Below are 25,057 nucleotides of genomic sequence, written 5' to 3'. Positions count from 1 at the left end.
ACAGCCAGGGTCCCTCACCTGTTCCCCTCTGCTACCACCCCTAGGTGCTGCACTCCAGGTCAGCATCTGGCTCACCCCCAGGTTCTGTGACAGAGATGGCATAGCCCGGTTTGCCCAGGGGGAACCAGGTGCTGACCGTATCCAAGCACATTTATTACTAATGTCCATTTCACTTTCAAACTGCTGCTGTTGCGTGATGAATTATTTGGCCCTCTGTGGTCTCTGTGGTGTCTACAGGGTCCCAGTCTCAGCAATATGGTATTTTAGGCTTGTTAATTATTCACTGTGAGTTTGTCCTGTGCACTGGAGACATTTAGCAGCACCCTGGCTTCTGTCTACTAGAGTCCAGTAGCAGTTCCCACCTGTGTGACAACCCAGTGTCTCCTGACACTGCCGTGTGTCACTAGTGGGGAGGAAGCGGGGCAAAGACACTCCGGGTTGAGACCTCTGTGTTAGGTTATGACCCAGATGCCTTCTGCCTCCCTCATGGAGGCCAAGTTTTCCTCCCAGGCTCCATAGGCTCCCTGTGAGCCCTGCCCACCACCTTCCCAGGGTCACCTCCTCAGGGCCACTGCTTGCCCAGGTTTCCTCCCCTGGGTGCCCCGAGGCCTTCACACAGCAGCCCCTTGGACAGGTGCCTGGTAATGAGGGATGGGAGGTCTGTCCATGGAGCCCAGTAAATTCTCAACTCCTCAGTGACCTCATCTCCCTGACTTCTCACTCCGGAGATTCCCCAAGGACATCTCAATTTTCCAACAATACTGAGTAAGTGCTGTATGCCAGGAAACCTCTAAGCACCTGGGGACACAGCAGACAGCAAGAGTGACCATGTATCAAGGACAGGCAGTAAGTCAAGATGGGGCAGAGGCTGGCATGGGCATTTGGAGCCAGGCCCAAGGAGCCAATGGACAAGACCCTGTGCCCTCAGCCTGGGAATCAGAGGACTGGGGGGGGTCCTCATCTCACTTCTGTATCCAATCTTCTGCGTGCCCTTGCCAGGCACGTATGTGCCCTAATCCTATTGATCTACTTGTAAAATGGGATCGAATAAACCTCACGTGCCTTATTACCAGTCCCCTGAAGTTGTCAACATACGCCATACCCAGGTTTTCATGCTACAGATGGACTCGGATCAGTGCAGGGAGCACACCTTAGAAATGGCCATGTCAGTAGACCTTGCAGAATAAACCCTCTTTGCAACGAGCTGTCAGCTATTTGAAGCTATGGGAGGGTCCTACCTGAACGCCACCCCTCACCTGTTGACTTTCACTGCAGGGTCTGGCCATGTCTGATGCTGGACCAAACAGGGTGGGACCCATTGGGATCCTTGAGGTGGGCTCTATTCACCTTGACCCAGGGTCATCAGGGGAACATGGGAGGGTTGGAGCAGAGTAAGGAGAAGGGAACGGTGGCATATTTAGAAGGAGCAGAGAAATGGGCAGAAGCATACCATGGGGACACCTGAGCTTCCTGGGAAGGACAGTGCCATGTGACCGACCCTCAGACTCAGCCCCGTGGGCCCAGGGAGCAGAGGCCAGCCAGGCACTGGGGACCACGAAGGGAGAGTGGGAAGGTGGAGGGGTGGTGGCATGGGGGAGAGGTGGAAGAGGGTGGTGGTGGCCGACCAGGCCTGACACTTTCTTCCCTCCTCCTTCCCCACAGAGGGGGATGGGGAGTCCTCTAGATCCAGACTGTGGATGGGGGAAATATCCCTCCAAACCACGTCTTCCTGCCTGTCACATGGGGCTAATTTGGGAGAGCTGATGACTGGGTTCACCTTCTCCTGGATTGGCGGGCAGGGGCGTCCCAGCACAGTGAGCTAAGAAGGACACGGAGGCAGCCTGTGTCTGCCATGACTGGGGACAGGGTGGTGGGGACCAGTCTGGGCTCACAGGACACCTCTCTGCTAGTGCTCTTCTGTCCCTGGCGGCCTCAGGTCCCTGCTCCCCCCTTCCAGACCTCATCCTGGGGCTTTCCCTCCATTGACCCTGGGCTCTGAAGCTGTGCAGTGCAGTGGGCAGACTCCGGGGCACACATTCCATTAGGCCACAAGTACCCCTCCCCCAGCACGAGTCCCCACACTGCCCCTGCAAATGGAATTCCTTGTCCTCCATCCCCTATGTTCTGATATTTTAATGTTCCTCTCCCTGGAGTCACCTCATTTCCTTTCTGGATCACCTGCCAGAGCAGAACTGGACACATTCCTCCCATGATACCTGGCCCTCCTGGAAAACGCTCTCCTGTGGCCCTCACCCAATTGTGCAGCCCTAGCCTATCCCAGCAACCCAGAACCCTCTTGGCCCCAACTCCTTAAAAAAAATTGGGGATGTGCAGGCTGGGAGTTAGCTCATGGTAGAGTACATGCCTAGCATGTATAAGGGCCTGGGTTCCATCCCTAGCACTGGAAAATAATAATATTTCTCCCAGAAAGCCAACAACCTTGCTTCCTTCTTAGAAACCAAACAGCAGATGCCATGAGCTTAAAATATGTTCCAGAACAGCCTAACTCTCTCTCTCTCTCTCTCTCTCTCTCTCTCTCTCTCTCTTTTAAGACTCTTCATCCTTAATTTGTGTAATTCCATTTCCTCTGCATACAACATATTTCCAATGTGGCCTTATTTTTAAGAAGTTGACATAGGCCCAGGCCCAAGTTGACTGGCTGGGAGGTGGGATTCTCTAAGACATCTCTAGCACCCCAGGATCATTGGTAAGTATTCTAGAGAGTGGCAGAGCTGGGCAGGAAGACCTTAGCTGGAGGAATGCAGAGGGTAGAGGTGACTTCAGACTATTTCATTTGCCCCCTTTGATGTCTGCCCTCTGTGTGACCCCTTTTCAATTCCTTATCTTGTTCTGATAGCATGGAGAATTATGGCAACCCAGAAATCTCTTTGGCAGGACTAAATATAATTTTGCACAAAAGGACGGAGGAGGGTAATGAGGTCTTTGATGATAAAACCTAACTTCAAGCTTTCTGATCAGCTGAGCTGCAGTCAGCCTTGGAGCAGCAGGGCAAGATTGGCCTTGATGTTACTGGCAGGGCCGGGCTGCGGGATCCGCACTGGGATGTGGACTGGGCTGTCCAAAGAGGACTGGCAGGCATCTCAGGGGCAGTCTATTCCCTAATGCTTCCTCCTTCTTGAAGCTGAGACTCAGAAGGGAAGTCACCCTGGACATCACAGTAACAGAGCTACCAGCTTTGGAATGCTGCTCAGTGGAAGCAGGTAAAGGGGTTGCAGGAAATGTCAGAAGGCCCTCGGGACACACAGTAGAGGGGAGCCAGGAAGGTCCATGCAGGTCACAGCTGAGCTGATTATGGAATGGAAACTTCCAGACGGTCCCTCCTCTCCCTGTCTGCAGAATTTCCTAGGAGAGCTCGGTCTCTGCTTCCTTTCCTTTCTTTCAAATTTCACCTCTTCTAGGTCTGCAGCCCCCCAGACCCTTGAGCTCATGCCCCTCTGGTCCTCCTCTGTCCTATCCTGTCCTCTGAGACCTCCCACCAGGGCTCAGCCTTGTTAGGAATATAGGTCCAACCTTGACCATAGGCCTCAGCTAGACAGTGTGAAGAGCTCCAGGCCAATACCCCGAGGTCAGCACGGTTGCCAGCCATTGCCTGCCTGCCCTTCAACTGCAGGACTGGCTTGGCTCCTTGAACAGCAGCCCTGACTTGCTTCCTGCTCCCAGCCACCTGCCTGGACCCAGTCCCTCCAAGCCTGGACACGCCTTGCCCTTCGTGGGGCACTTGCCTCTGTGCTGAATCTCCAGCTCTGGGGCCAGCCACTGGTCTCCATGAGTGCTCACACCTGAAGTGCAACAGCATCTGGGCCTGGCTTTGAGGTCACCTGCCAGGACATGACAGTGCTGTATATCTGGCTGCCTGCTGCCTCAGGGACCACCTGCTGTCTATTGCCAGCTGCTTGGTCCTGTGGGTTGGATCAGCTCCCTGTCCCACAGCTGGCTTGAGTGGGCTTGTCCACTAAATGAAAAGCCAAAGAGCCAATAAAATGTTGGTTGACTGCACTTGCAGCCTTCCTTAAAAGGGAACTGGGGAGGCCGGGCATGGTGGTGCACACCTGTAATCCCTGGGAGGCTGAGGCAGGAGGATAGCGAGTTTAAAACCAGCCTCAGCAAAAGTGAGGTGTAAGCAACTCAGTGAGACCCTGTCTCTAAATAAAATATAAATAGGGCTGGGGACATGGCTCAGTGGTCAAGGGCCCCTGAGTTCAATCTCGGGTACCAAAATAATAATAATAATAATAATTTTTAAAAGGGAGGTCTTGGGGAGGGGAGAGAGTGTGGAGGGGGCCTCAGGATCAGGGAGTTGGCCCTGGGCTGTTGTGTGGGCTCTGATGTACCAGCATCCAGCCTCCATCTGCCCTTCCCTCTTTCTCACTGGCCCTGCCATGCCTTTCTGCAGCTCACACAGGAAAGAACTGTTCCCCATCATCTCTCCCAGTCCCATCTACTTCTCCACTGACCTACCTCCTGCCATTCCACAGGCACCTGAGTTTGCCCAGGGACTGGCCCGTCCACCCCACAACACATTCGAGCCTCCTCTACTCCTCCTTTCCTTCCACTGTCTGTCTGACACCATTTCACTCAGACCACAGCTTTTCTTCTTTAGTCCTCTGGTCAAGACGAATGACCCATCTCTGCTGAATTCATCCTCTTGACATTGCAAACTCTGGAGTCAACATTTTTTCCCTCACATCAGCCCTTAAACATTGCCTTTCTGCCCACTCTCTGAATGTCCATCTTCACCAACAGGACCTCCTGGCTTACAGGTGGGGATGCACCGGGAAGGGAAAAAATTCTAGGTGCTAGGGAGTAAACACAGGGTGGGTTATGAGAAAGGATACGTGCACTTGACTCAGAGATCTCTTTGGGCTGGTAGAGGTGCTGGCCCTCTGGGACAGTGGCTTCACATCCAAAGGCTCTCTGGGGGCAAAGCCTACTCAAACAGCACAGCCCTTCACTGAGCTAGCTGGTATACCTGGTGCCCATAAAGACCTTCATTTCAAGATAACCTGTGAGGTCCAGCATGTGTGAAAGCACGGTGCAGATGGCCGGTCTGACTCTGGGTTGTCTCTGTACCAGGTGTCCTTGCCCTCTTGCCCTGGTCTCTGCTCTAGCCTCTCAGGGTAGTCAGGATGGGAGCAAGGGCAAGGAGGCATTCTCTCTGTCCCTAAATGCCTGCACACCTTGGAGACAGCTCCAACACAAGGGAGATGGGTCTCTGCTGAGCTAATAGTTGCCTGGTTGGCCTCCTGCCTGGCTGGTCCACATCTGAAGTAGTTCGTTTCTGTGGATGCCCTTCAGACTTCACTGGGAGTCTCTGTCTCTGCCCAAGACAAACCTGGACTTTTACACACAGCACAGGCCCTGGCTGGCTGGGTGGATGCCCTTCTGTCAGGTAGACAGAGAACCTGAGGACTGGCCCTGGGATGCAGGTCCAGCCTCGGATGCAGGATACATGCTCCCACCTGTGGATGGGCAAGCTTCTCCTTTTCCGTGCAGGGCAAGGTTTTCTCCAGGTGGCTTGAACCTGCTTCTAGCTCTCAGTGTTTTAAAGCAGATGAGGTTCCTGACAGGAGGCCCGTCAGGGCCCCCCCTTACTCGGTTGAAAGATGCAGGAGCATCCTATGCTGGCCCTGCCTTGTGCAAATGGGGAGAGCTACATCACAGAGGCCCAGATGGAACTGGCCCCCATTCCTTTTGAGGACTTTGATCCAGAAAGGATCAAAGGTCACTGTCTTTGCTCTATGCGGTTTTCTTCTTCCCCCCTTTTTTTTTAACTTTAAGACCAAGACCAAATGTCCCCAGTTTCAGCATCTGGCTCCTTGCCTTTGGGTCTCTGTCCTTCCACGGGGTCCTGGGGGGCCTGCACCACTCCCTGGCACCCCCAGAGCGCCTGTCCCTTCGTAGCCTGTCCAGACCGCACCGGAACCGCGCCTGGGCGCCGCCACCTCCGCCAAGTCGCGGGACACAAAGCCCCGGTGCTGGCCCAGGTGGGGCAGGGGACCTGGGCCAGCCCGAGGCCCTCCCTCCCCCCGCGTACCTGCACGGGGACCTCCCTGTCGTACCTGAGAGGAAGGCCTGGCCCGTGAACTGCCCATACACGGAGGCAGAGATGAGGAAAGGCATTGAAGGGCGGGACCGAGGCGCCCAATTGCTGCAGATCCAAAAAGGCGGAGCTAGATAAAGAGGAAGGGGTGGAGCTAGAACTGGACAGCTCGGGGCTTTCCTGCTTTATGGCGAAGGGTGAATGAGGATCTGCCGGAGGGAGGGAGACAACAAGGAGAGAGGGGTGTGAGATGGCGGGGCGGGCACATGCACAACAGCCATGGATGCGGCCTGCGGCGGTCGGGCGGGCGGCAGGTGGCCGTGGGCCCACAGGTGCGATGCCGCCTGTGCCCGCAGGAGGGCGCCAGGAGACCCAGGAGGTGGGCTGGGGCACGCGCCCTTGTCCCCCTGGAGGCCCAGCCTGCAGCCCACCTCTCCTCTCCCGGCTGGGGCCACAGACGCTCCTCCTGACACCAGCCACATCTGCCCTCCCCTGCCCTCCAGCCGCCCTCGCAGCTGGGCTCGGGCGGCCCAGGCGCCTTGGCATCCTACCTGCCACCACGGGGTAGCTCTGGTGAGTCGACAGGTTGCGCCCCAGGGGCATGTTGGAAGGGGTCAAGGTGGACTTCACATCCTCCAGGGTGCTGTTGAGCAAGGGCAGCGCATAGAGGCCCTGCAGGGGAAAGAGGAATCAGTAGGGCACAGGGAGGACCTGGCTAAGTTTTCCAGAGCCTGCAGCCTGTCTCTGGACATGAGGGCCCTAATCTCCCCCAGGAAAGGCCCCTTTCCTCCTTGGCTCCTGGTGTCCCTTGTTCCAGGTGGCCTGTTGAAGGAATTCCTATTCTGCAACTCAAAGCCTGCTGTTCTCCAAGTCCCACAGTGTGAGTGCCTCTTCCAGGGCCCAGAGTTCAAGGTTGGCTGGTGGAAGGAGAGTCCAGGTACACGATGGCTGGTGTCCTTTAAGGAACTGTGTCCTGGCTGGACACTGGTCTCTCCTTGTCCCCTCACATGGTTTGAGCATGGTCAATGCCAGTGGCTGGAACAGGCAGTTCACAGTCCTGCACACCACTATTTATGTATTCACCTTCAAATAGAAAATGCAGGCACAGTGGGTCCCAGTGGCACACGGGAGGCTGAGGCAAGAGGGTGGCTTGAGTTCAAAGCCCACCTCAGCAAAAGCAAGGCGCTAAGCAACTCAGTGAGACCCTGTCTCCAAATAAAATACAAAATGGGGTACCTCAGTGGTTGAGTGCCCCTGAGTTCAATCCCCAGCAACAGCAACAACAACAAAAAATAAAAAAGAAAAAGAAAAAAGAAAAGAAAAGAAAATGAGGCACAGAGAGGTTCAGAAACTCCACACCCTCCCCTGTGGGCTGGAGGCGGGATCAGATTCCAGTGCCCTGCTGTGTCACCTGCTGCCCTAAACTGGATGACATCCCGACCACTTCTTACACTAATATTGGGGTTTTGCCTGTCAATCTCATGGAGTCCCCCCTTCCCAGTCCCTTGACATGAGTGCATGTGACCATGTCTGTTTGGTACATGTAGAGGCTGGACCACGAGGGTAAATGTCCCTGTTTTGTCCTAAACCTAGGACATCAGAGTCTGACTCTGGTCCACAGGACAGGTGCATTCTTTCTCCAAAGCCAAGCCAAAAGCAGCATGCAGATTCTGCTTGAAAGATGCTTGCTGTTCATTTTGGTTGCAAATCTTTATCAGGTGCTCTTGGTTATTTCCACTGAGCAGGGCTCTCCATAAAGCTGCAGCGCTTTCTGGTTGCATGCTGGGCACCTTTGGAAGCTGCAGGCAATTCTGGAGGGCACCAGGGCACCATTAGCATGTAGCAGCAATTACTGACTAAGTGGTGCTCTGGTTCCATGCCTTCCGAGGGCTCCAACTCCCAGGCAGGGCGGAGTTGCTCAGAGCCTGGCCTGGCTTAATGAAATTGAATAAAATCCCTAAATTCTAGACAGTGTAAGAAAAATTTGAAAGGCCTTTGGTTGAGTTGATTTGATATCAAAATATTTACTCAAGATATTTCTAGTCTCCCAAAACCAGGCTAATCAATGAAAGAAGAAAAAAGAAACAACTAGAGTCTAACGTTTTTGAATAGCTTAAACATCTCAGAGATGACTGGATTGTTTTCTGGGGTTGAACCTAGATTTGGGGCAGAGCTGCACAATGCTTCAGAACTCAGGCAAGCCAAGGCGTTTAGTCTACTTGACTTCCTGCATCCTTGCTCTCACCTGTGTGAGCAGGTGGGAATCAGACCTAGTCCTGAACTCCCCTATTCCAATAGACCTAGGATCTACTTGACTGATGTGAAGAGTGAATGAGATATTATCTACAAACTTATATGCAACATTCATCCCAGAATGCTTGCTGACAACAGATGCTCAATGAGCAGTTATGATAGATATTATTTGGGGGTTTGGGGAAGAGTCAGAAGCTGCCAAATTCTTGGTCTCTGGCATCATAATATCCACGCTCTGTTGGTCCGCTTCTTGGTAGGCTTGTGAACTAGCAGAAGGAGAGCTCTACGGGCTTCTGATGATGCTCCCTAGTAAAACAGCAACCAGGACAGAGGCCACCAGAAGTTCCCGTTAAACATTTCCCCCCGATTGTTTTTCCAGACAAGAAACTGGTGTCTTTGCCCCATGCTAAGGTCAAGTGTGAGAATCAGTGCTTTGCTCTTGGCTCCCCCAGCCAGAGGGCCTCTCTGTGCTCATGTGTGAGAACACAGTGTTACTCTGGAAGCACAGTCAGTACCAAAGGCTGGGGAGGCAGGGGCTCAGACCTAAGAAGCCCTGGGCACAGGCTGGGATCTCCGTGCCCCTCACCACCCAGCCAGGTGCCTGAGAGAAGGAGTGATTCACAGTCTGCACCTGGATTTCCTCCTCTGTAGGCTGCCTGGTGGTGGCAGTTTGAAGGTTTTCAGATGCTTTTGCTTGGTCTTCATTCAAACCAGGATGTATATGGAAGCATCTTTGCCAAGCAGGTAAAGTGGCACCATCTGAATAAACCAGGGGCTGATAGGCCTGAGCCTGGCAGCCATCTATTTCCTCAAGCCTTTGCGTGCTCTCTGGGCCTGGGCTATCTCCACATACAGGACTGGGTGGTCCCTGAGGTCCCTTCTAGCTCTGAGAGCCTCTCATTCCTGGATCCCCCGAATATGTATGCCAGCAGGGTCCAGGGGCTGTCTGTAGCCAGGCAGAGTCCTTTGGGAGTGAGGTTGGAGCCAGGAAATGGCTCTGGGACCCAGCAGGTGCCCAGGTGTTATCAGGGGGTTTCTTTGCTCTCTGGGGCAGCTGGAGCTGCACTCTGGTTTCTGCAGGCTTGCTCCCACAGAGAGGCCATCCTATAGGCCACTATGGATGCCCTGTCCCTCCTGGAGCTGTGCCAACCCTCGGATGAGCACCCAGGCCCTCTCCCAGGTCTGCCGATGGCCAGCTCTCTCTGCACCCCACATCGTTGTCACAGCCAAGGCTGATAAAATCGCTGACGCAGATCGACTGCCCAGCTGTGGGGCTGGCTGGGGGCCAGCAGTCCAGCCGGCCACTGGCGACTGTTCAGTTGATCATTGTCGGCACCCCCTACTGTCCTACTTAGAGCTTAAAGGTGTACATACACACACATAGTCTCGCCTCCGTTCTGGATCAGCGTGGGCCCCAAAGAGATGTTCCTCAGCGGGCTGACTTGGGGGCCAGACTCAATGCTCCCCAGACAATATGAACCCAGGGCTCAGTGGTTGCCAGGGAGGCAGAGGCTCTGCTGGCCTCGGGAAGGGACCTCTCACATCTCGCTCAGCTTTTCCCAGAGGCTGACCTGTCCTGGGTGCTGGGAAGAAAGACTCCCAGCAGCTGGTGACCTACTGTCCCGATTTCCCCAGGTGCCTCTGTGCCCTCTTGGGACAGCCTTGAGTGGCTATTCCAAGAGGCACGCAGAGTTCGGTGCTGGGGACGAGAGCCACAGCCGAGAGCCTGTGCCACCCTCCAGACACCACTGTGCCTCGCTGCGCCCACTAGGTCCTTTCCATGCACCTGAGAAGTCCCCAGGAGCCACGTGTGGGTCGCAGGACCAGAGACAGGGGACGGAGCACGTCTGAGGGGCAGGGGTGGATTTGCAGAGCGGCGTTGAGCTAAGTCATAGCGGCCAAGTGGTATTTTTCCAGAAGGAGAAGTAGGAGGAAAGGCATTCTCCGAGGAGGGCACATGGTGTGCCAGGGCAGAGGGGTGTGGACGAGGGTGGCATGCTTGGGGACATGAGTAATGCAGGCTCATGGGGTGTGCAAGGGAAGGTGGGGCCAGAAGGGTGCTCAGGTCATAGTGGGAAGGCCACTTGACAGTGACAACGTCCGGCCCTGATAGCACAGAGATGGCACCGCTGGCTATGCCACCCACCCTTAAAGGGACAGGCTCCAAGGTGAGGGCAGGCGAGAGGCCAGGAGTGGAGCTGCCGGAGCACCCAGGGAAATCGAGGCTTGAGGCTGCGTGGAGCAGGTGCCCCAGCCCCCAGCCCCAGAGCTCTGCGGACTCAGCCTGGCTCACCTGCTCGCCTTTGGTGTGGCCGGGGGAGGCATAGGCCTCGGGGTAGTGCTGCAGCTCGAACGGGCACTCGAGTGGCTCCAGGTGGTGCTGGCTGAAGGCGTCCGTGCGCAGGTGCTTCCGGGGCCCGCTGCTGCTGCTCTGGGAGTCGATGCTGAGCCGGCAGCTATCCTGGTCACCTGCGTGGCCAGGCAGGGAGAAGGCTTTCAGGGGACCAATCCACCCATCCCGGGGGCCAAGAGCCAGGCTCCAGGTCTGGGCCTGCGACCCTGCAAGGGACAGACTCTGAGTGTCTCCGCCCATCCCCACAGGACTCACTGTCATCCATTTTCCTCTTGCTGTCGCTGCCAGGCTGGGCGATTCCCAGGAGCCCGTTGATGGAGTAGGTGGAGCCCAGGGAGTCCGACGGGGGGGACTCAGGGGGAGTGACGGCGGAGCTGGGGACTGCAGTGGGCGAGAGGGAGAGTGTCAGGCTGAGGGAGTGCCCCCAACCCCTGCAGCCATCCTGGAGGGACCAGCTGGCCACGTGGTGACCCAAGCCCTGAGCCCTGGTGGCAGCTGGAGTCACCCATGCCTGTCCTTTCCACCTCTCTGTGTCCACGGGACCTTCCATGGGGACCAAGACAGGCTTGTCAACTCGACAGCTCCGTCCACGCAGGGGCTGGGGCAGGTGGGTGGCATGGGTGCTGGGATGCATCTGGGGGCTCCTGGGGGACGCGGTGGGGATCTGTGTGCCAGGGGTTTTGTGAGCTTCCAAGCTCCCAGAACTCACTCAGTGTGTGTCCTGGACTCAGGGACTTGGTGGCCATGCAGCTGTCCATGGGGAGGTTAAACGGTTGCTGCACTTTGGTCTGGATGATTCTGCGAGGAAGAACAAAAATGTCACTAGAGAAAGAGGAGGAAACAGGCCCCAGCGCTGCCCAGGTGGGTGGCCTTTCTGACACTCCACTGGTCACCTCAGAGGGGTTTCCGCCTCAGCTAGTCCACATCCGTTATGGTGAGGATGCGAGGTGTCCCTAAAGCTCAGGTGTGAGACAATGCCAGAAGGTTCAGAGGAGAAATGGCTGGGGTAACAGCCTCAGCCCAGCCAGTGAACTGACCCCTGCTTGGATGAGCTGATGGCAGCTGAGGTGGTGGGTGTGGCTGGGCAGGTGGGCATGGGGCTGGCCCTGGGCTACATACTTGTATCTGGCAAGTGGAGTCTCTCTCTGCTTCCTGATCCCCATGTGAGCCTCTTCCCTCCGCCACACTCTCCTGCTATAATGTTTAGCCTCACTCCAGCCTGAGGAATGGAGCCTGCTGTCTATGGACTGAGACCTCTGAAACCGTGGGCCCTCAATAATTCTTCCTCCTCTATAGAGGTGATGCTCAGGTCATTTAGTCACAGCAACGAGAAAGCTAACTAGAACAACATCCAAATCCCCAATCTCTGTCTTCACACCGGCCCTGCCTGTGTCCTCATGTCATGTTGGAAACATCAGTCACTCAAGGTCAAGTGCAGATGGGGCATCTGCCTGCTCCTCCCAATCAAGCTCGTCCCCAAGTTCTGTGGATTTGACCTTGATAACCTCTCCAGCCTTGATCCTTCCTTGATAACCTCAGCGCATGCCAACAGTGTTCTTTTCCACCGCGGGCACTCATGGCCCACCCCATCCACTCTTGACCCTTTCCAATCGACTCACCCTATTGGGGCAAGGTGAGATTTTTGAAATGCAAGTCAGCATCCTGCTTAAAATCTGACAAGGGCTCCGAGGTCAAAAGCAAAGAGTATATAACTTGGCACCAACCCCTCAGCATGCCTCAGGTTCCCTTCCCTCTGTCTATTGGCTCTCCTTTAGCTTCTTGTATAAGACTGTGTTAGCCACAGGGCATTTGAATGTCTCAGACATTTCCTTTGCTCCTTTTTGACTAGTCAGCTCTTCTTCCTTGCCTCTTACTCAGGGGAAGCCTTTCATAACCCCATAAAGTCACCCTGTGCTGGTCCACATGCCCCCATGTTCCTGTCCTTAGCAGGACTTGGAACTGCATTTTTATAGTGTCTGTGTGGGTACTGGGTTTGCGTCTATGCTCCCATTAGACTGTAAGCTGTACAGGGGAGGAGTTTTGTGTCCCCGGGGCCTGCAGGTGACGGGTAATTGAGTGAGTGATGAATAATGGATGAAGAGTAAGCGCTTGATGGGCTGTAGCTATCTGCAGGGCTGAACAGATGACCAGGTGCTTGAATGGAGCCAGGAGAGTGGTCAGGAGATGACCAGTTCAGGAACATTCTTTGGCCCAATGAAAGAGGATGTGGTATCTGAGGAAGGAAGGTGCAGATGGGGGTCCCTGTGGAGTGGGGCAGGGGGAGGGTGCCTCCAGTGTGGAGAGAGGAGGTGGGGGAACAACTGTGGGGACGGAGAGGTCCTGCCAACTCTGCAGCCCAAGGCCCGAGTCCCTCTGGGTTGGGCCCCTGCTTAGTTCCTTCATGATCCCAAAGCCAGGCGCCCGCCCAAGGCCAGAGGCTGCAGTCTCTCACCTGTTAATGGAGCTGACACTGGGCACAGTGTCATTGTCACAGACGCCCTTGGCCAGGAGCCGGTCCCTGATCTCCCAGGCAAACATGGTGGGGTTCTGCCGCTTGTAATCCCCGATCTTCTCCACCACCTTGGGGGTGGCCACCTTGGGCTTGGAGCCCCCTATCACTCCAGGCCGGATGCTTCCAGTCTCGTAGTACCTACTCCTATAGAGAACCCCAAAGAATTACCCAATAAGCAGGGGGTGTTTGGGGGGGGGATGTCGCCAGAGCCTCCCCCCCTGTGTCTGTCTGAAGCTTCTGGGGAGGGCCATGGGAGTGAGGTGCCCGAGGCTGCCTCCGGCACCTGGCGTGCCCAGAACTGTCCACATCCCTTTCTTGGGGAGGCTCATGCTGCCGCCAAACCAGAGCCCTCTGCTGGATGCCCCGGCTCCTCTCCTTGCCTTGCCTCTGTCCAGGCTCTGCCTGCCCCCATCAGGGCCAGGGGCATGAGGTGTCCCCTGTAAGGAGGGGCATCTTGGCTGGGCCCAGTGGGAACCGTGGGGCACAGTGGCGGTTTCTCTGGGCTGAAGGCTGACTGATCTTCTCCTTGACCATCCTGCTTCCACTGCCGGTGTGAGGCTGGTCCCCTGGACTCTGGAGGCCAGCCTTGGGGATCCCTGGCCAGGCTCAGTCCCTAAATCTGAGCCTGCTGGCGTTCAGCCTCTGCCCCGCTCTCTGCTGTGGCAGATGGGTGGCCTGGGTCAGGACATCCTCCCCTCCCAGCTGTAGACACCCTCTTCTGCCATTGGGGCCAAACTCTTCCAAATTCTGTTGGTCACTAGTGACCAGAGCTCCCCTCCTGTCTGGGACTCCACAGCCATCTCGGAAATCCCCTCTCCTGGACCCCAACCTTACAGCCCAGGACAGGGAGTCGGGGTTTCCAGGTTTCACTTACAGCCAGGCCCTTTTCTTCCTGGCACCTGGGGTCCCCCTGAATCCACGTGATGGGTGGAGGAGGGGGACGGGTGCATGGAACTACCTCAAAACCCAGAGTCCTCCAGGGCGGGGCATTTCTGCTGGAAGCCTGTGCTGCCCCTGCCCCCCTGAAGTCGTTCCCCACCTGGTTGCAGGGGGAAGGTGGGGGCCTAGACCCAGTCCCCTAAATCAGTCTGAGCTGGAGCAGACACTTAATTTTATTGTTATGTTTAAGTTTCTTCCAGGGCAGCTGGGGCTGAGGGCCACCATGTTGGGTGCTTATAGAGCAATAGTGCCCAGGGGTCCTGAGTGTCACCTCATAAGAATCCCAGCCTCTAGGCCTGACTCCCAGAGAGGCTACTCAGGGAGGCCGAGCTGGGCCTGGAGACTGAGCAAGCCACTCCCTTGCTTCTGTCGCAGGGGCACAAACCCAGACGTCCCCCTTGCAGTGGTTAGACCCCAGGAGCCTTCTCTACTGTGGGGCCCTCCTAGGGGCCCAATTTCCCTAGGTGTCACCAAAGAAGGAACTGGGGGGTGAGTCTCCTGTATGAAGAGCAAAGACGGCTGCAGAAACAAGACATGGGTAAAGGATAAAAAGGAGCCGGGCGCAGTGGTGCACCCTGTCATCCCAGCAGCTCAGGAGGCCGAGGCAGGAGGATGGCGAGGTCAAGGCGAGCCTCAGCAGTGGTGAGGCACTAAGCAACTCAGTGAGACTCTGTCTCCAAATAAAATAGAAAATAGGGCTGGGGATGGGGCTCAGTGGTCGAGTGCCCTGAGTTCAGTCCTGTTAACCCCCTTTTCCCCCAAAAGAGAGAAGCCAAAGGAAGGAGAAATGGGCAGAGAAGGAAGTGAGGACAGGAAACAGCAGGAGGCCATAGCGGGCAGAGGCGCCACCATACCCTGTCCGGGTCCCAGGACTGAAGCTGGACGTGGGAGGCCAGCTCTGCAGAGCGTGGGGGCACACTGAACTGCGAGCTTACCTACCGAGGATATTGCTCACACAGCCGTGGCTGACGCGGAGCTGGCGAGAGATGTCGCAGGGCCTCACGCCCTGGTGGGCCAGGTCCACGATGCGCTGGCGCACCACTTCGGGCAGGGGTCTGCCGTTCACAAAGGCCCCTCCCAGCTGGTTCAGCCCACCATGGCCTGGAAACACAACACCCCGGGGAGAGTGGTCAGGATCAGACGGGGAGGTGGGGAAGCATAGGCTGCAGGTGTGCGACCGTGACTGAGCCCCAATGACTGAGCCCCCCGTGACTGAGCTCCAACTTGGAGTCCCACCTCCTGGACGGGGCACCAGTGGTCCTTATGCTCAGACCCGACGCCCACTGCTGGTTCCAGAGTTGCGCAGCATGCCCTGGGGGCCCTTGGAGCCTGTCCTGTCTCCTTCTGACCAAGCCCTTCACTCCAGACACCAAGCCCCTTCCTTCCTCTGAAGGCAGGTAAGGAGAAATAGGGGTGTCCTTATGTCCCGGGTGTCCTGGGGGACCCTCTCCTCCCTGGGTCTCCTTTCCTTTTCTATGAAATGAGGGCTCAGGAGGAGATCCATAGTCTCCCCATTTCTCTTTAAACCACAGAAATGGTGTTGAAACCCGGTCACAAACAAACACCAAAGAATGAACCCAGAGCTTCTCTGGTTGAGCTGGGGGGAGTGGACCCCAGCCCTGACGGCAGGTGTCCTGCCTGAGAGAGCCTCAGGGTTTCTCCTCTAACAGGTCAGAGCACTAAAATTGTGGGCAGAGGCCTGGCTGGGGACCCCATGGGCTCCAGGACGGCCCCGTCAGGCCGCAGACTCTCAGCTGCTTTCCTGCTCTGGCCTCGGTCCTCCTCCATTCTGAGCCCATTCTCTCAGCAGACCTGAGCTGACTGAGTGCCCACTCTGTGCCAGCCACGGTGGGAGGCTCATGGTCACTGAGGTAAATAAGGCAGACCCCAGCCCGCTCTCGCCTCATGGCTTTATTATAGTAGAATCCCAAAGTAGCAAACAGTCCCTTGGAACCAGAGGAGGGGACCTGGCCCCGGTCAGGGAATCACAGAAGGGTTCCTGGAAAGTCAAAGCTGAGGCCAAAGGTAAAGAGGTGCCCGCTGAGTGGCAGAAGAAGGAGAAAACTATTCCGGGCAGTGGAACAGCTTATGCAAAGCCTTTGAGGCCAGAGGGCACCGTCGGTCAGACTCCCTGACATATTCCACTCCATGAAACCACCCAGTGGGGCTAATTTTAGGACTCAGATCTCCACTTATTCAACCAGGGGACTGGGACCAGGAGAATTTTAGCGACTTGATTTACATGACTCATTTGAGACTCAAGACTATACCAGAAAGAGCCAGGATCCACCCGAAGTCTGAGGCTCAGACCGGAGCTGCTCCCAGGCTACCCAATGGCTCAGTGGCCAGAGCTGGCCGGTGAGGTGTGGGACTGGCCTGCAGTCCTTTCTGAAGGTGCTGTGGCCTGGGTAGGGAAGGTCTTTTCACATCAGAGCATGATTTGGTGGATGACCTGGAGGTGGTCAGAACCCCGGGGTGGGAGTCAGAGAGAGCTGGCAGGCGAGAAGGAGCCATGACCAGGCCCCTGTGGGAGCCAGTGGAGTCTATTTATGACTGCGGGCGGGAAGGGTCTTAGCTGGGCACCGAGTGCCTTTCATTGCCCAGTGACAGCAAGTTCTGAGCTGCCTGTCCATGTCTCCTCAGGGGCTCCAGCGGCCTTCAGCAGAACAGCTTTCTTAAAACAAAGGGTTGTGAGCCTCAGCCCAGACAGTGGGAAGAGCGGCCCTCACGCTGGCCCCTGTGGCCACGCATCTCCCCCACTCGCCATCGTACTGCCCTTGCATCTTTTGGGCCCCGAGGCTAAACCAAAGGGGTGCTGGACAATTTCCCAAACAGATACGACCTGCTAGGTCCAGCTTTGCCCCCATTTTCCAGAACTTTCGATGCCCATACATGGAGGAGGCTTGGGTGTTTGTGCCAAGGCCAAGAACCATGGGGTCCGATTCCTGCCTCCACCTGACCTGTTCCAATCTCATCCTTTGAGAAGGTGGGTTTGGGGTTGGTTTGCCACCCCAGTGTTTCTGTCTATTGAACAGTTAACGTGACTTCTCGTCGTGTCTGCTGCTGTCCTGGGACAAGTGCCACAAGAAGATGAGGATGGACGTGGAGAAGTGTTGGGTGGCTGAAAATCCTGATAGAAATGAGAATGTTTTTCTGATTTTGTTTTTTGTTCGCATGGCCGAGGGCTCTGACCCAGGCAAGGCCCCAGGTCTTTCCAACTTAAGTGTGTGTCAGAATCACTAAGGAGGTTGGCAAAAATGGCTGGACTCAAGGCTGTTTCTGAATTAGTAGGTCTATGATGGAACCAAGAATCTGTGTTTCTAAGAAGTTTCCAGAAGGTGTGACTGTTACTAGTCTGAGACCACGCGGAGGTCTCTGGTTTAGGCCAGGTAATGGCTGGTGAAGACAATTTTAAGAGAATGACTCTGCTTGTTCCTCTTTCCTCCAACCCCTTCTCCTAACAAGTATTCTTTATGTACTTTGGTTTTCTTTTTCTTTTTTTTTTTTTTTTTTTTTTTTTTTTTTTGTACTAGGGATTGAGCCCGGGGTCACTTAACCACTGAGCCACATCCCCAGCCCTTTTTGGTTTTTGATTTTAAAACAGGGTCTCTCTAAGTTGCTTAGGGCCTTGATGAATTGCTGAGGCTGACCTTGAACTTGCCAGCCTCCTGCCTCAGCCTCTGGAGCCGCTGATTACTGGTGTGTGCCACCAAGCTGGGCTTGTACTTTGGATTTCATTTCTTTTAAACTCAATGACCCATCCACCAAGTGCCAATCATGACTGAGATACCAAGTGCTGAGGCTCAAACCTTGATGCCGCCCTTGGGTCCTTAAACCCTTTCAGTGGATACAATCAGATAAATTGGGAATTGCCATGTCAGAGGGAGAAGTCCCCAAGAGAGGTCAGTCCAGCTGTGAAGTGATCGGAGGGCAGTTGCAGGGAGGAGAGACTAGGAGGTGACCCAGGAAGGCATTTCCACAGGAAGCAGGAGCAAATCCCATGTGTAAAGTCTTGGTGACTTGGAGAAGTTGAGAGGCATGGACAGGCAGGAAGGTGAGCTGGAGAGGGCTGGCAGCTGCGGATGAAGTGGCTCCTATGGTTTGAGGTTTTGAACCGAGTCCCTGCAATGGAAGGACTTTCATCTTTCCTGTGTCCGGTGTGGGGGAGTGGACTTTTCTAGGTGAGTCACCACCAAACACCCAGAGGTGGGTGCAGGCTTCCTTCCTGCCCTGGGGAGTGGCCTGGTGCCCACTGTGCTGACCCCCTTTCTATGCTGCTCTGCAGACGGGTGGGCCTGAGGCCGGAAGCTAGCAGTGAATAGGACCCCCTGGCTGGGCGTGAGGCAGGTGCAGGGAAGGTGTGAGCCAGGAAGAGATCTGAGGTTTAAGCAAAGACTCTTTGCCTTTTAGAGGGGCGTGGGTGGGGAGGGGTGAGTGTGGAGAAGGAAGACCTGTGGCCCTGGCCGGATGCTGCAGACAGGGGGCCAGAGCTTTCTCAGGTCCAAGGGGATTTAACCTTAGCTCTTCGTGGGGCTTGCTCTCTCCTTTGGGAAGGTTATGTTAAGAGAGGTGTAGGGCCATATTTATAATTTTTTCACCACTTAGAAGACTCTAAAGAGCAGGGACAGGAGAAGAAAAAGGAGGCTGATATCCCGAGAGTCTCATTACATGCACTGATATCAAACCTTCAAGATGCAGGAAGACTTCTCCCATGCCCTGGAGTTCTTTGCTCACTTCCCCGTCACAGATCAACTGCATGAACAGAAGCTTTATCTAGTGTGGATTCCTGTGCATTCCTCAAGGGCAGGGCCTGTCTTTGTCTCCCTAACACCCGATGCACAGTTTAATCAACGCCGGCACACACAAGAGACAAAAACGTGCTCTGCATTGTGGGGGTGGTGGCAGTGATTTGGGTATCTCCTGTGGTGACCCCCAAGTCCCAGACTCCAGCACCACCCCTGGTCTCCATCTCAGCCTGGCCCGTGCTCCAACGTTCCCCGAATGCTCGCCTGCAGGTCTGTGGTCTCTACGCCCTCCAAGTTTCTCCCTTTCCAGAGTCAAGTCCATGCCTTCTGCTTCAATGTGCTCCCAAAGAAAGTGTCCCAGAACCGTGGAACCCCAGGGGCCCCGCCTGCAGAGCAGATTAGCCCACCACCCATGAGGTCATGGGTCACCTAGACACAGATCCTCAGATTGGGACGAAAAGAGCAGAAATGCAGGAAAGCAGCACCCTGTGTCTGCTGCACCCCAGTGTGCTGGGTGGCCCTGGGGATCTCTGTGCCTCCCTTTGTCCTCCTCAGGGGACTGGAGAAGAGAAGGTCTGAGGAAAGCTCAGACCTCAGAATCTCATTGATTCCTCCTCCTCCGACCTGTTCTAGAACCTGAGATTCCATAAAGTGTCCCCCAGGGTGTTTTGGTTTGTGTTTGTCTTTGTTTTGAGACAGGATCTCACTAAGTTGCCCAGGATGGCCTTGAACTTCCGATGCTTCTGCCTCAGCCTCTGGGAGCTGGGATTACAGATATGCCCCATGGGGCCAGGCTTTCTTTTATATTGTCTATCTCCTTTCTACTCAGTCCTTCCTCTGCAGCTACAAATGCAATTAAGTTACTCCGTGTTGCCTCCCCAGCCCTTGCCTTGGAAAAAAATTCTTTTCTTGACCATGATACTCTTTATATATATATATAATTTGTACTAGAGACTGAACCCAGGGGTGCTTAACCACTAGCCCCTGCCCCAGCCCATTTTTGTATTTTATTTAGAGACAGGGTCTTGCTAAGTGGCTTACGGCCTTGCTAATTGCTGAGGTTGGCCTTGAACTTGGAGATCCTCCTGCCTCAGTCTCAGGCGTGCACCACATCTGACTTTCCTGTTTTCAACCCCATCTTAAGAAGCAGGCAAATGTGCTGCTCCCATTCCCTTCTTTCCTCCCACTGGCCCTGCTGCCTCCTGCTGGGCATGTGCATCAGCACTTGGCCATGGAGGTAGTGCATGGCCAGGTGGGGGCTGCCCGAGGCAGTGTTCTCTCTTTCCAAGGGGCTTCCACACAAGGCTGTCCACTGGCTCCTTGGACCTTCAGTCTGGGCTTTTCAATCTTTTTTCCAGCTTTTGCTCCACCATGTCTGTTGCACCCCCAGGTTTCTCTCAAATCTCGGGACTGCTCCACTCCGAGGCTCTCCTTGGCGGCTCACTCTCACTCTTCTACTACCACCCGTCTTCCGAGGCATCGTGGGTGTCCCAGGTGTCTCTAGGTCTTCCTGCCACTTGCACATTCAGCTTCCTGTTGGAAATCTCCACTTAGGCACTAGAGAGGCTGCTTCTCTTGTGTTGGCTGGTGACCGCAGTGCCCTGCAAGCGTGGAGCTTGTCACCTTCTGTGGCACCCTCTGGATTTGGCTTCTGCATGTCCTGAGAACTATTGGAGGATCCCCTACTGCAGGGCCCTTGCACATGCTGCTGCCTTGGCTTGGACCTCTTGTCTTATCTGTTGACTCTTGTGCATCTTGTGGAGCTCAGCTCTAGGTCACTTCTTCCAGGGGCTCTGCTTCATCCTGCAGAGCAGGTCAGGGTCTTGTTTAGATGTTTTCAGAATATCCTTTACCTTTCTCCCACAGCCTCCATCAACATGCAGGATCAATAGGACTGTTTTTTTGAGAAATTTGGTTGAAAACAATAGGAGGAGAGTTTTATAGTCAAGGGAACTTGGGGGTGGAGAACAGTGGCTGGTGAGGCTTCACATGCTAGTTTAATTCTCTTGGTAGGTCCACAAGGAGGAGGAGAGGGCTTTAATACAGGGGATTGGTTTTCTGGGTGTTGGAGAAAAATAAGAGTATTAAGGAGGAACTGAGGTGATCTGAGATGCAAGGAGGAGAGAGGAAGGAGGGGGAGGAGGGATGGAGGCAGAGGGAGGAGGGAGGAAGGAGCGAGAGGAGGGATAGAGGCAGGGGGAGGAGGGATGGAGGCAGAGGGAGGAGGGAGGGAGGCAGAGGGAGGAGGGAGGAAGGAAGGGGAGGAGGGAGGAGGGAGGCAGGGGAGGAGGGAGGGAGGCAGGGGAGGAGGGAGGGAGGCAGGGGGATGAGGGATGGAGGTGGGGGAGGAGGGAGGAAGGAGAGGGAGGAGGGAGGGAGGCAGGGGGAGGAGGGAGGAAGGGAGGCAGGGGGAGGAGGGAGGAAGGAGGGAGAGGAGGGATGGAGGCAGGGGAGGAGGGATGGAGGCAGAGGGAGGAGGGAGGGAGGCAGAGGGAGGAGGGAGGGAGGCAGATGGAGGAGGGAGGAAGGAAGGGGAGGAGGGAGGAGGGAGGCAGGGGAGGAGGGAGGGAGGCAGGGGAGGAGGGAGGGAGGCAGGGGGAGGAGGGATGGAGGTGGGGGAGGAGGGAGGAAGGAGAGGGAGAAGGGAGGGAGGCAGGGGGAGGAGGGAGGAAGGGAGGCAGGGGGAGGAGGGAGGAAGGAGGGATAGGAGGGATGGAGGCAGGGGAGGAGGGATGGAGGCAGAGGGAGGAGGGAGGGAGGCAGAGGGAGGAGGGAGGGAGGCAGAGGGAGGAGGGAGGAAGGAAGGGGAGGAGGGAGGAGGGAGGCAGGGGAGGAAGGAGGGAGGCAGGGGAGGAAGGAGGGAGGCAGGGGGGAGGGATGGAGGCATGAGGAGGAGGGATGGAGGCATGAGGAGGAGGGAAGGAGGTGGGGGAGGAGGGAGGAAGCAGAGGGAGGAGGGAGAGAGGCAGGGGGTGGAGGAAGGGAGGAGGGGGAGGAGGAAGGAAGGTGGGGGAGGAGGGAGGGAAGAGGGGGAGGAGGGAGGGAAGAGGGGGAGGAGGGAGGGAGGCAGGGGGAGGAGGGGGGAAAGAGAGGGAAGAGGGAGGGAGGCACGGGAGGAGGGAAGAAGGAGGGGAGGGAGGCAGGGGGAGAAGGGAGGAAGGAGGGGGAGAAGGGAGGGAGGGAGGGAGGCAGGGATGGATGCAGGGAGGCAGAGAGGGAGGCAGGGGGAAGAGGGAGGGAGGCATGGAGGCAGGCAGATCCACAGTCAGTCAGTGAAGCCCACACGCTCTTGGCCTTCAGCAGCTTGGCTTCCTCTGACGTGTGCTCTTCGAAGTGAAGGAGGTCTAGATCCCACAGCCCAGGAGGAGAGAGGCTGGCCTGCTGCTGAGGAGCCGGGGTGCGTGCGGGGCTTCCGTGACTTCCACGCAGCCCTGGACATCAACACTGGAGGTGTGCACACTTGCTGAGCCAAGTGTGCACACTTGGATGTGGCAGTGTGTTCTGTGGGAGCATGTTCTGCTGAGATAAGAAGCCTTCTCTCCATTTGACACCAGCGGGGAAACTGTCATTAATGGAGGTCTTTACATTCTGAGCCAAGAAGACCTGTCCTTCTAACTCTGGTGATAAAGGCTCTATGGAGGACAGCGTGGGGACAGACCCTGTCCTCATGGTTTCCAGCAGAGTTGGGGCGATGTCAACATGCATTCAGGGGAAGATCCATGAGGGCCAGGCTAAGCTGGGGGCACAGTGGATAAGAGTGCAAACTGCTCCTCTTGAGAACCAGAGAGCCCACTGAGGGGAGTTTTTGACAGCTCTGAGTGTCGATGCTGCCCCTTCAAGTCTGCCACTGTCCAGTTGGTATAAAAGAAACTGGCTTCCAGTTTTTGTTGCCAGGGAGCTCAACACTATGGTCAAGGTTAAGGACATGATCAGTCCAGCCCTGGAATTTTCTGACTCTTCAGGTACCAAGTATGCATCAGTCAATGAAGTCTTTGCAAAACAGAAACTTACTCCTAGGTATTTCAATAGAAGGGCTTTAATGCAAGGAATTGTTTTCCCAGGTGTTGGAGAAAAATAAGCACACTCAGGAGGAACTGAGGTCATTCTGAGATACAAGCTGAGTGTCCCATACAGGCTGATACAATTCCATATCTGAAAAGTTCCAGAATCCAAAATCCTTTGAGCACTAACATGATACCACAAATGAAAAGTTCCAGTTTTGGCCTCTGTGACAGGTGGCAGTCCCAACACAGGTGCATAAAAACATGGCATAAAATAACCTTCAGGATATGTGCATAAGGTGTATATGGAATATCAATGAGTGTCATTTATCTCCATAAATACTTGCAAACAAATAAGCTATCTCAGTAAGTATATGCAAAAACATTACAAGATCCCCAAGGAGTCCGAAGCCCAGCACTTCTCTGGCCCAAGCATGCTGAACATGGGATGCGCAAGCCACTGCCCCAGGGCTGCAGGAAGCAGAGGGCAGAGCTAGAGTTATGGGAATGGAGATCTTGGAGAGAGTACCACGGAGCTGGGGCTTGGACCTCTGAGGGGACGTGGGAGGCTGGCCCTGAAAGGGCTGGACCAGCAGATGCAAACCCCTTGAAGGAGGAAGTCCTTCCACAGTCTCTGGCCTTCCACCACTGCCAGGTGGCCCCTTCCCTCACAGAAGTCCAAACTGATAGGCAGCTTTCAAACTTGTCCCCCTACCTGGATGCATGGGCAGGGCTCATATGGCCACTTATTTCCCTTCTCAGAAGCTGTGTAGGCAGAGTCGGGAAGCCCCTGCTCCATCGCTCCTTGCGATCTTGGCACAGGCTGCTCCTGCTTTGACTCTGCCCCTAGGTGTTCTGGGTGAGCACAGTGCAGGTAAGGGACTAGGCACTGGGCCTGGCCTGGGTGGGCCCTCCACAGTGTCACCGTCACCATGACCACCTCAACCACCCTGGTTCCGTGCCAGGCCCTGCTGCAGCACAATATGTGGATCAAGACAGACGGGTCTCCACCCTCTTGGAGGTTAGGGTTTCATGGAAAGTTCTTTCTGTAGCGGTTTCAATTTAATTTTTTGTGTCTTTGCAAGTGACAGAGCTCTCCCACCCCACTGGCCCCTCTTCTGGTTTTGGGTTTTCCCTTTTCCAAAATCCTCAGTGATGAGATAAGGCAGAGTTCTGGATGCCTTAAGGGGCAGGAAATAATGCCAGCTCCTCCTTTCCCCTCCTGCAACGCATGACTGGGTGGTTATTCATTGAACTCCTGCGTATTCTCACTAATGCCTTCTCCCCGTCTGGGGGGCTCTTTCCCTCTGGCAGGCCCCAGTGCCACTTACTGCAGCCACAAAGACCAACCTGCACGGAGGCTCCTACAGCTTAAGCTCAGGCAAATCTCAGAGTCCCCTAAAGGATAAGAAGTCTGATTTCCTGGGATGTCCCTGCTGTGGATCATTGCAGAGGGGGGCTGTGGGTGAGGGCAAAGGAAGGAGATCAAGCATATATCCAAAAGTTTCCCCTGGATTCAGCTATGACTGGGAAAGAACCAAAATTGGCTGGTATTTCACCCATATTGGACCTAAAAGGAGGAGGAGGAAGGGGGAAGAGGAAGGGCTTTTATTCAGCCCCTGTCCCCAGTTAACCAATGCTTAGTAACAATCCTGGGCAGCATCGTGGGGAGTGTCCATACCTGAGCCCAGTGGAGAGCCATAAATTTGGCCTTCTGGTAAGTTCTCATGGCAGGAAGACCTGGGAGTCAGGAAGACCAGCATCCTCTCTTTATAGACCAGAAGAGGAGGAGCAGAGAGGTCATGGAATTTGACCAAGGGCCAGAATTCAGCCCCAGGCCGGAGCTCTCAGAGGCCATCCCAGATGGTCCCACCACCTGGCCCCTCCTGGCCCCCTCTTGGCACACACCACTGGCAGCAGTCCCTTCTTGACTTTCCCTACTTAGAGAGTGAACCCGAGTCCCACTCTTCCCTGTTGGGTTATTCTTCTCCACCCTCTTTGTTCACGTCCCTCTCCATTTCCTTCCTTCCCACGCCTTCCTGCTCTGTCCTGGGTCTCTTCCAGTTGCTTTACTTCCCTGTATTCCCACTCAAGCTGCTTGCCTCCTCCCCATTCTCACCAGCTCTCAGCCCCTCCCCATCAAAGATGGCGGAGGCCCCCCAGGCTGCCCTCTCCCTGCCCATTCGCCCTGAG

General features: G+C 55.4%; 1 pseudogene; it reads right to left on the bottom strand.

The window, feature by feature from the left end:
* Positions 1–25,057, bottom strand: part of LOC144251925 (paired box protein Pax-8-like) — a 55,525-nt pseudogene that overhangs the window by 12,810 nt on the left and 17,658 nt on the right.

This window comes from Urocitellus parryii, unplaced genomic scaffold, assembly GCF_045843805.1.
Source record: "Urocitellus parryii isolate mUroPar1 unplaced genomic scaffold, mUroPar1.hap1 Scaffold_303, whole genome shotgun sequence".
NCBI classification, from domain to species: domain Eukaryota; kingdom Metazoa; phylum Chordata; class Mammalia; order Rodentia; family Sciuridae; genus Urocitellus; species Urocitellus parryii.
This window is presented reverse-complemented; position numbering and strand designations above follow the sequence as displayed.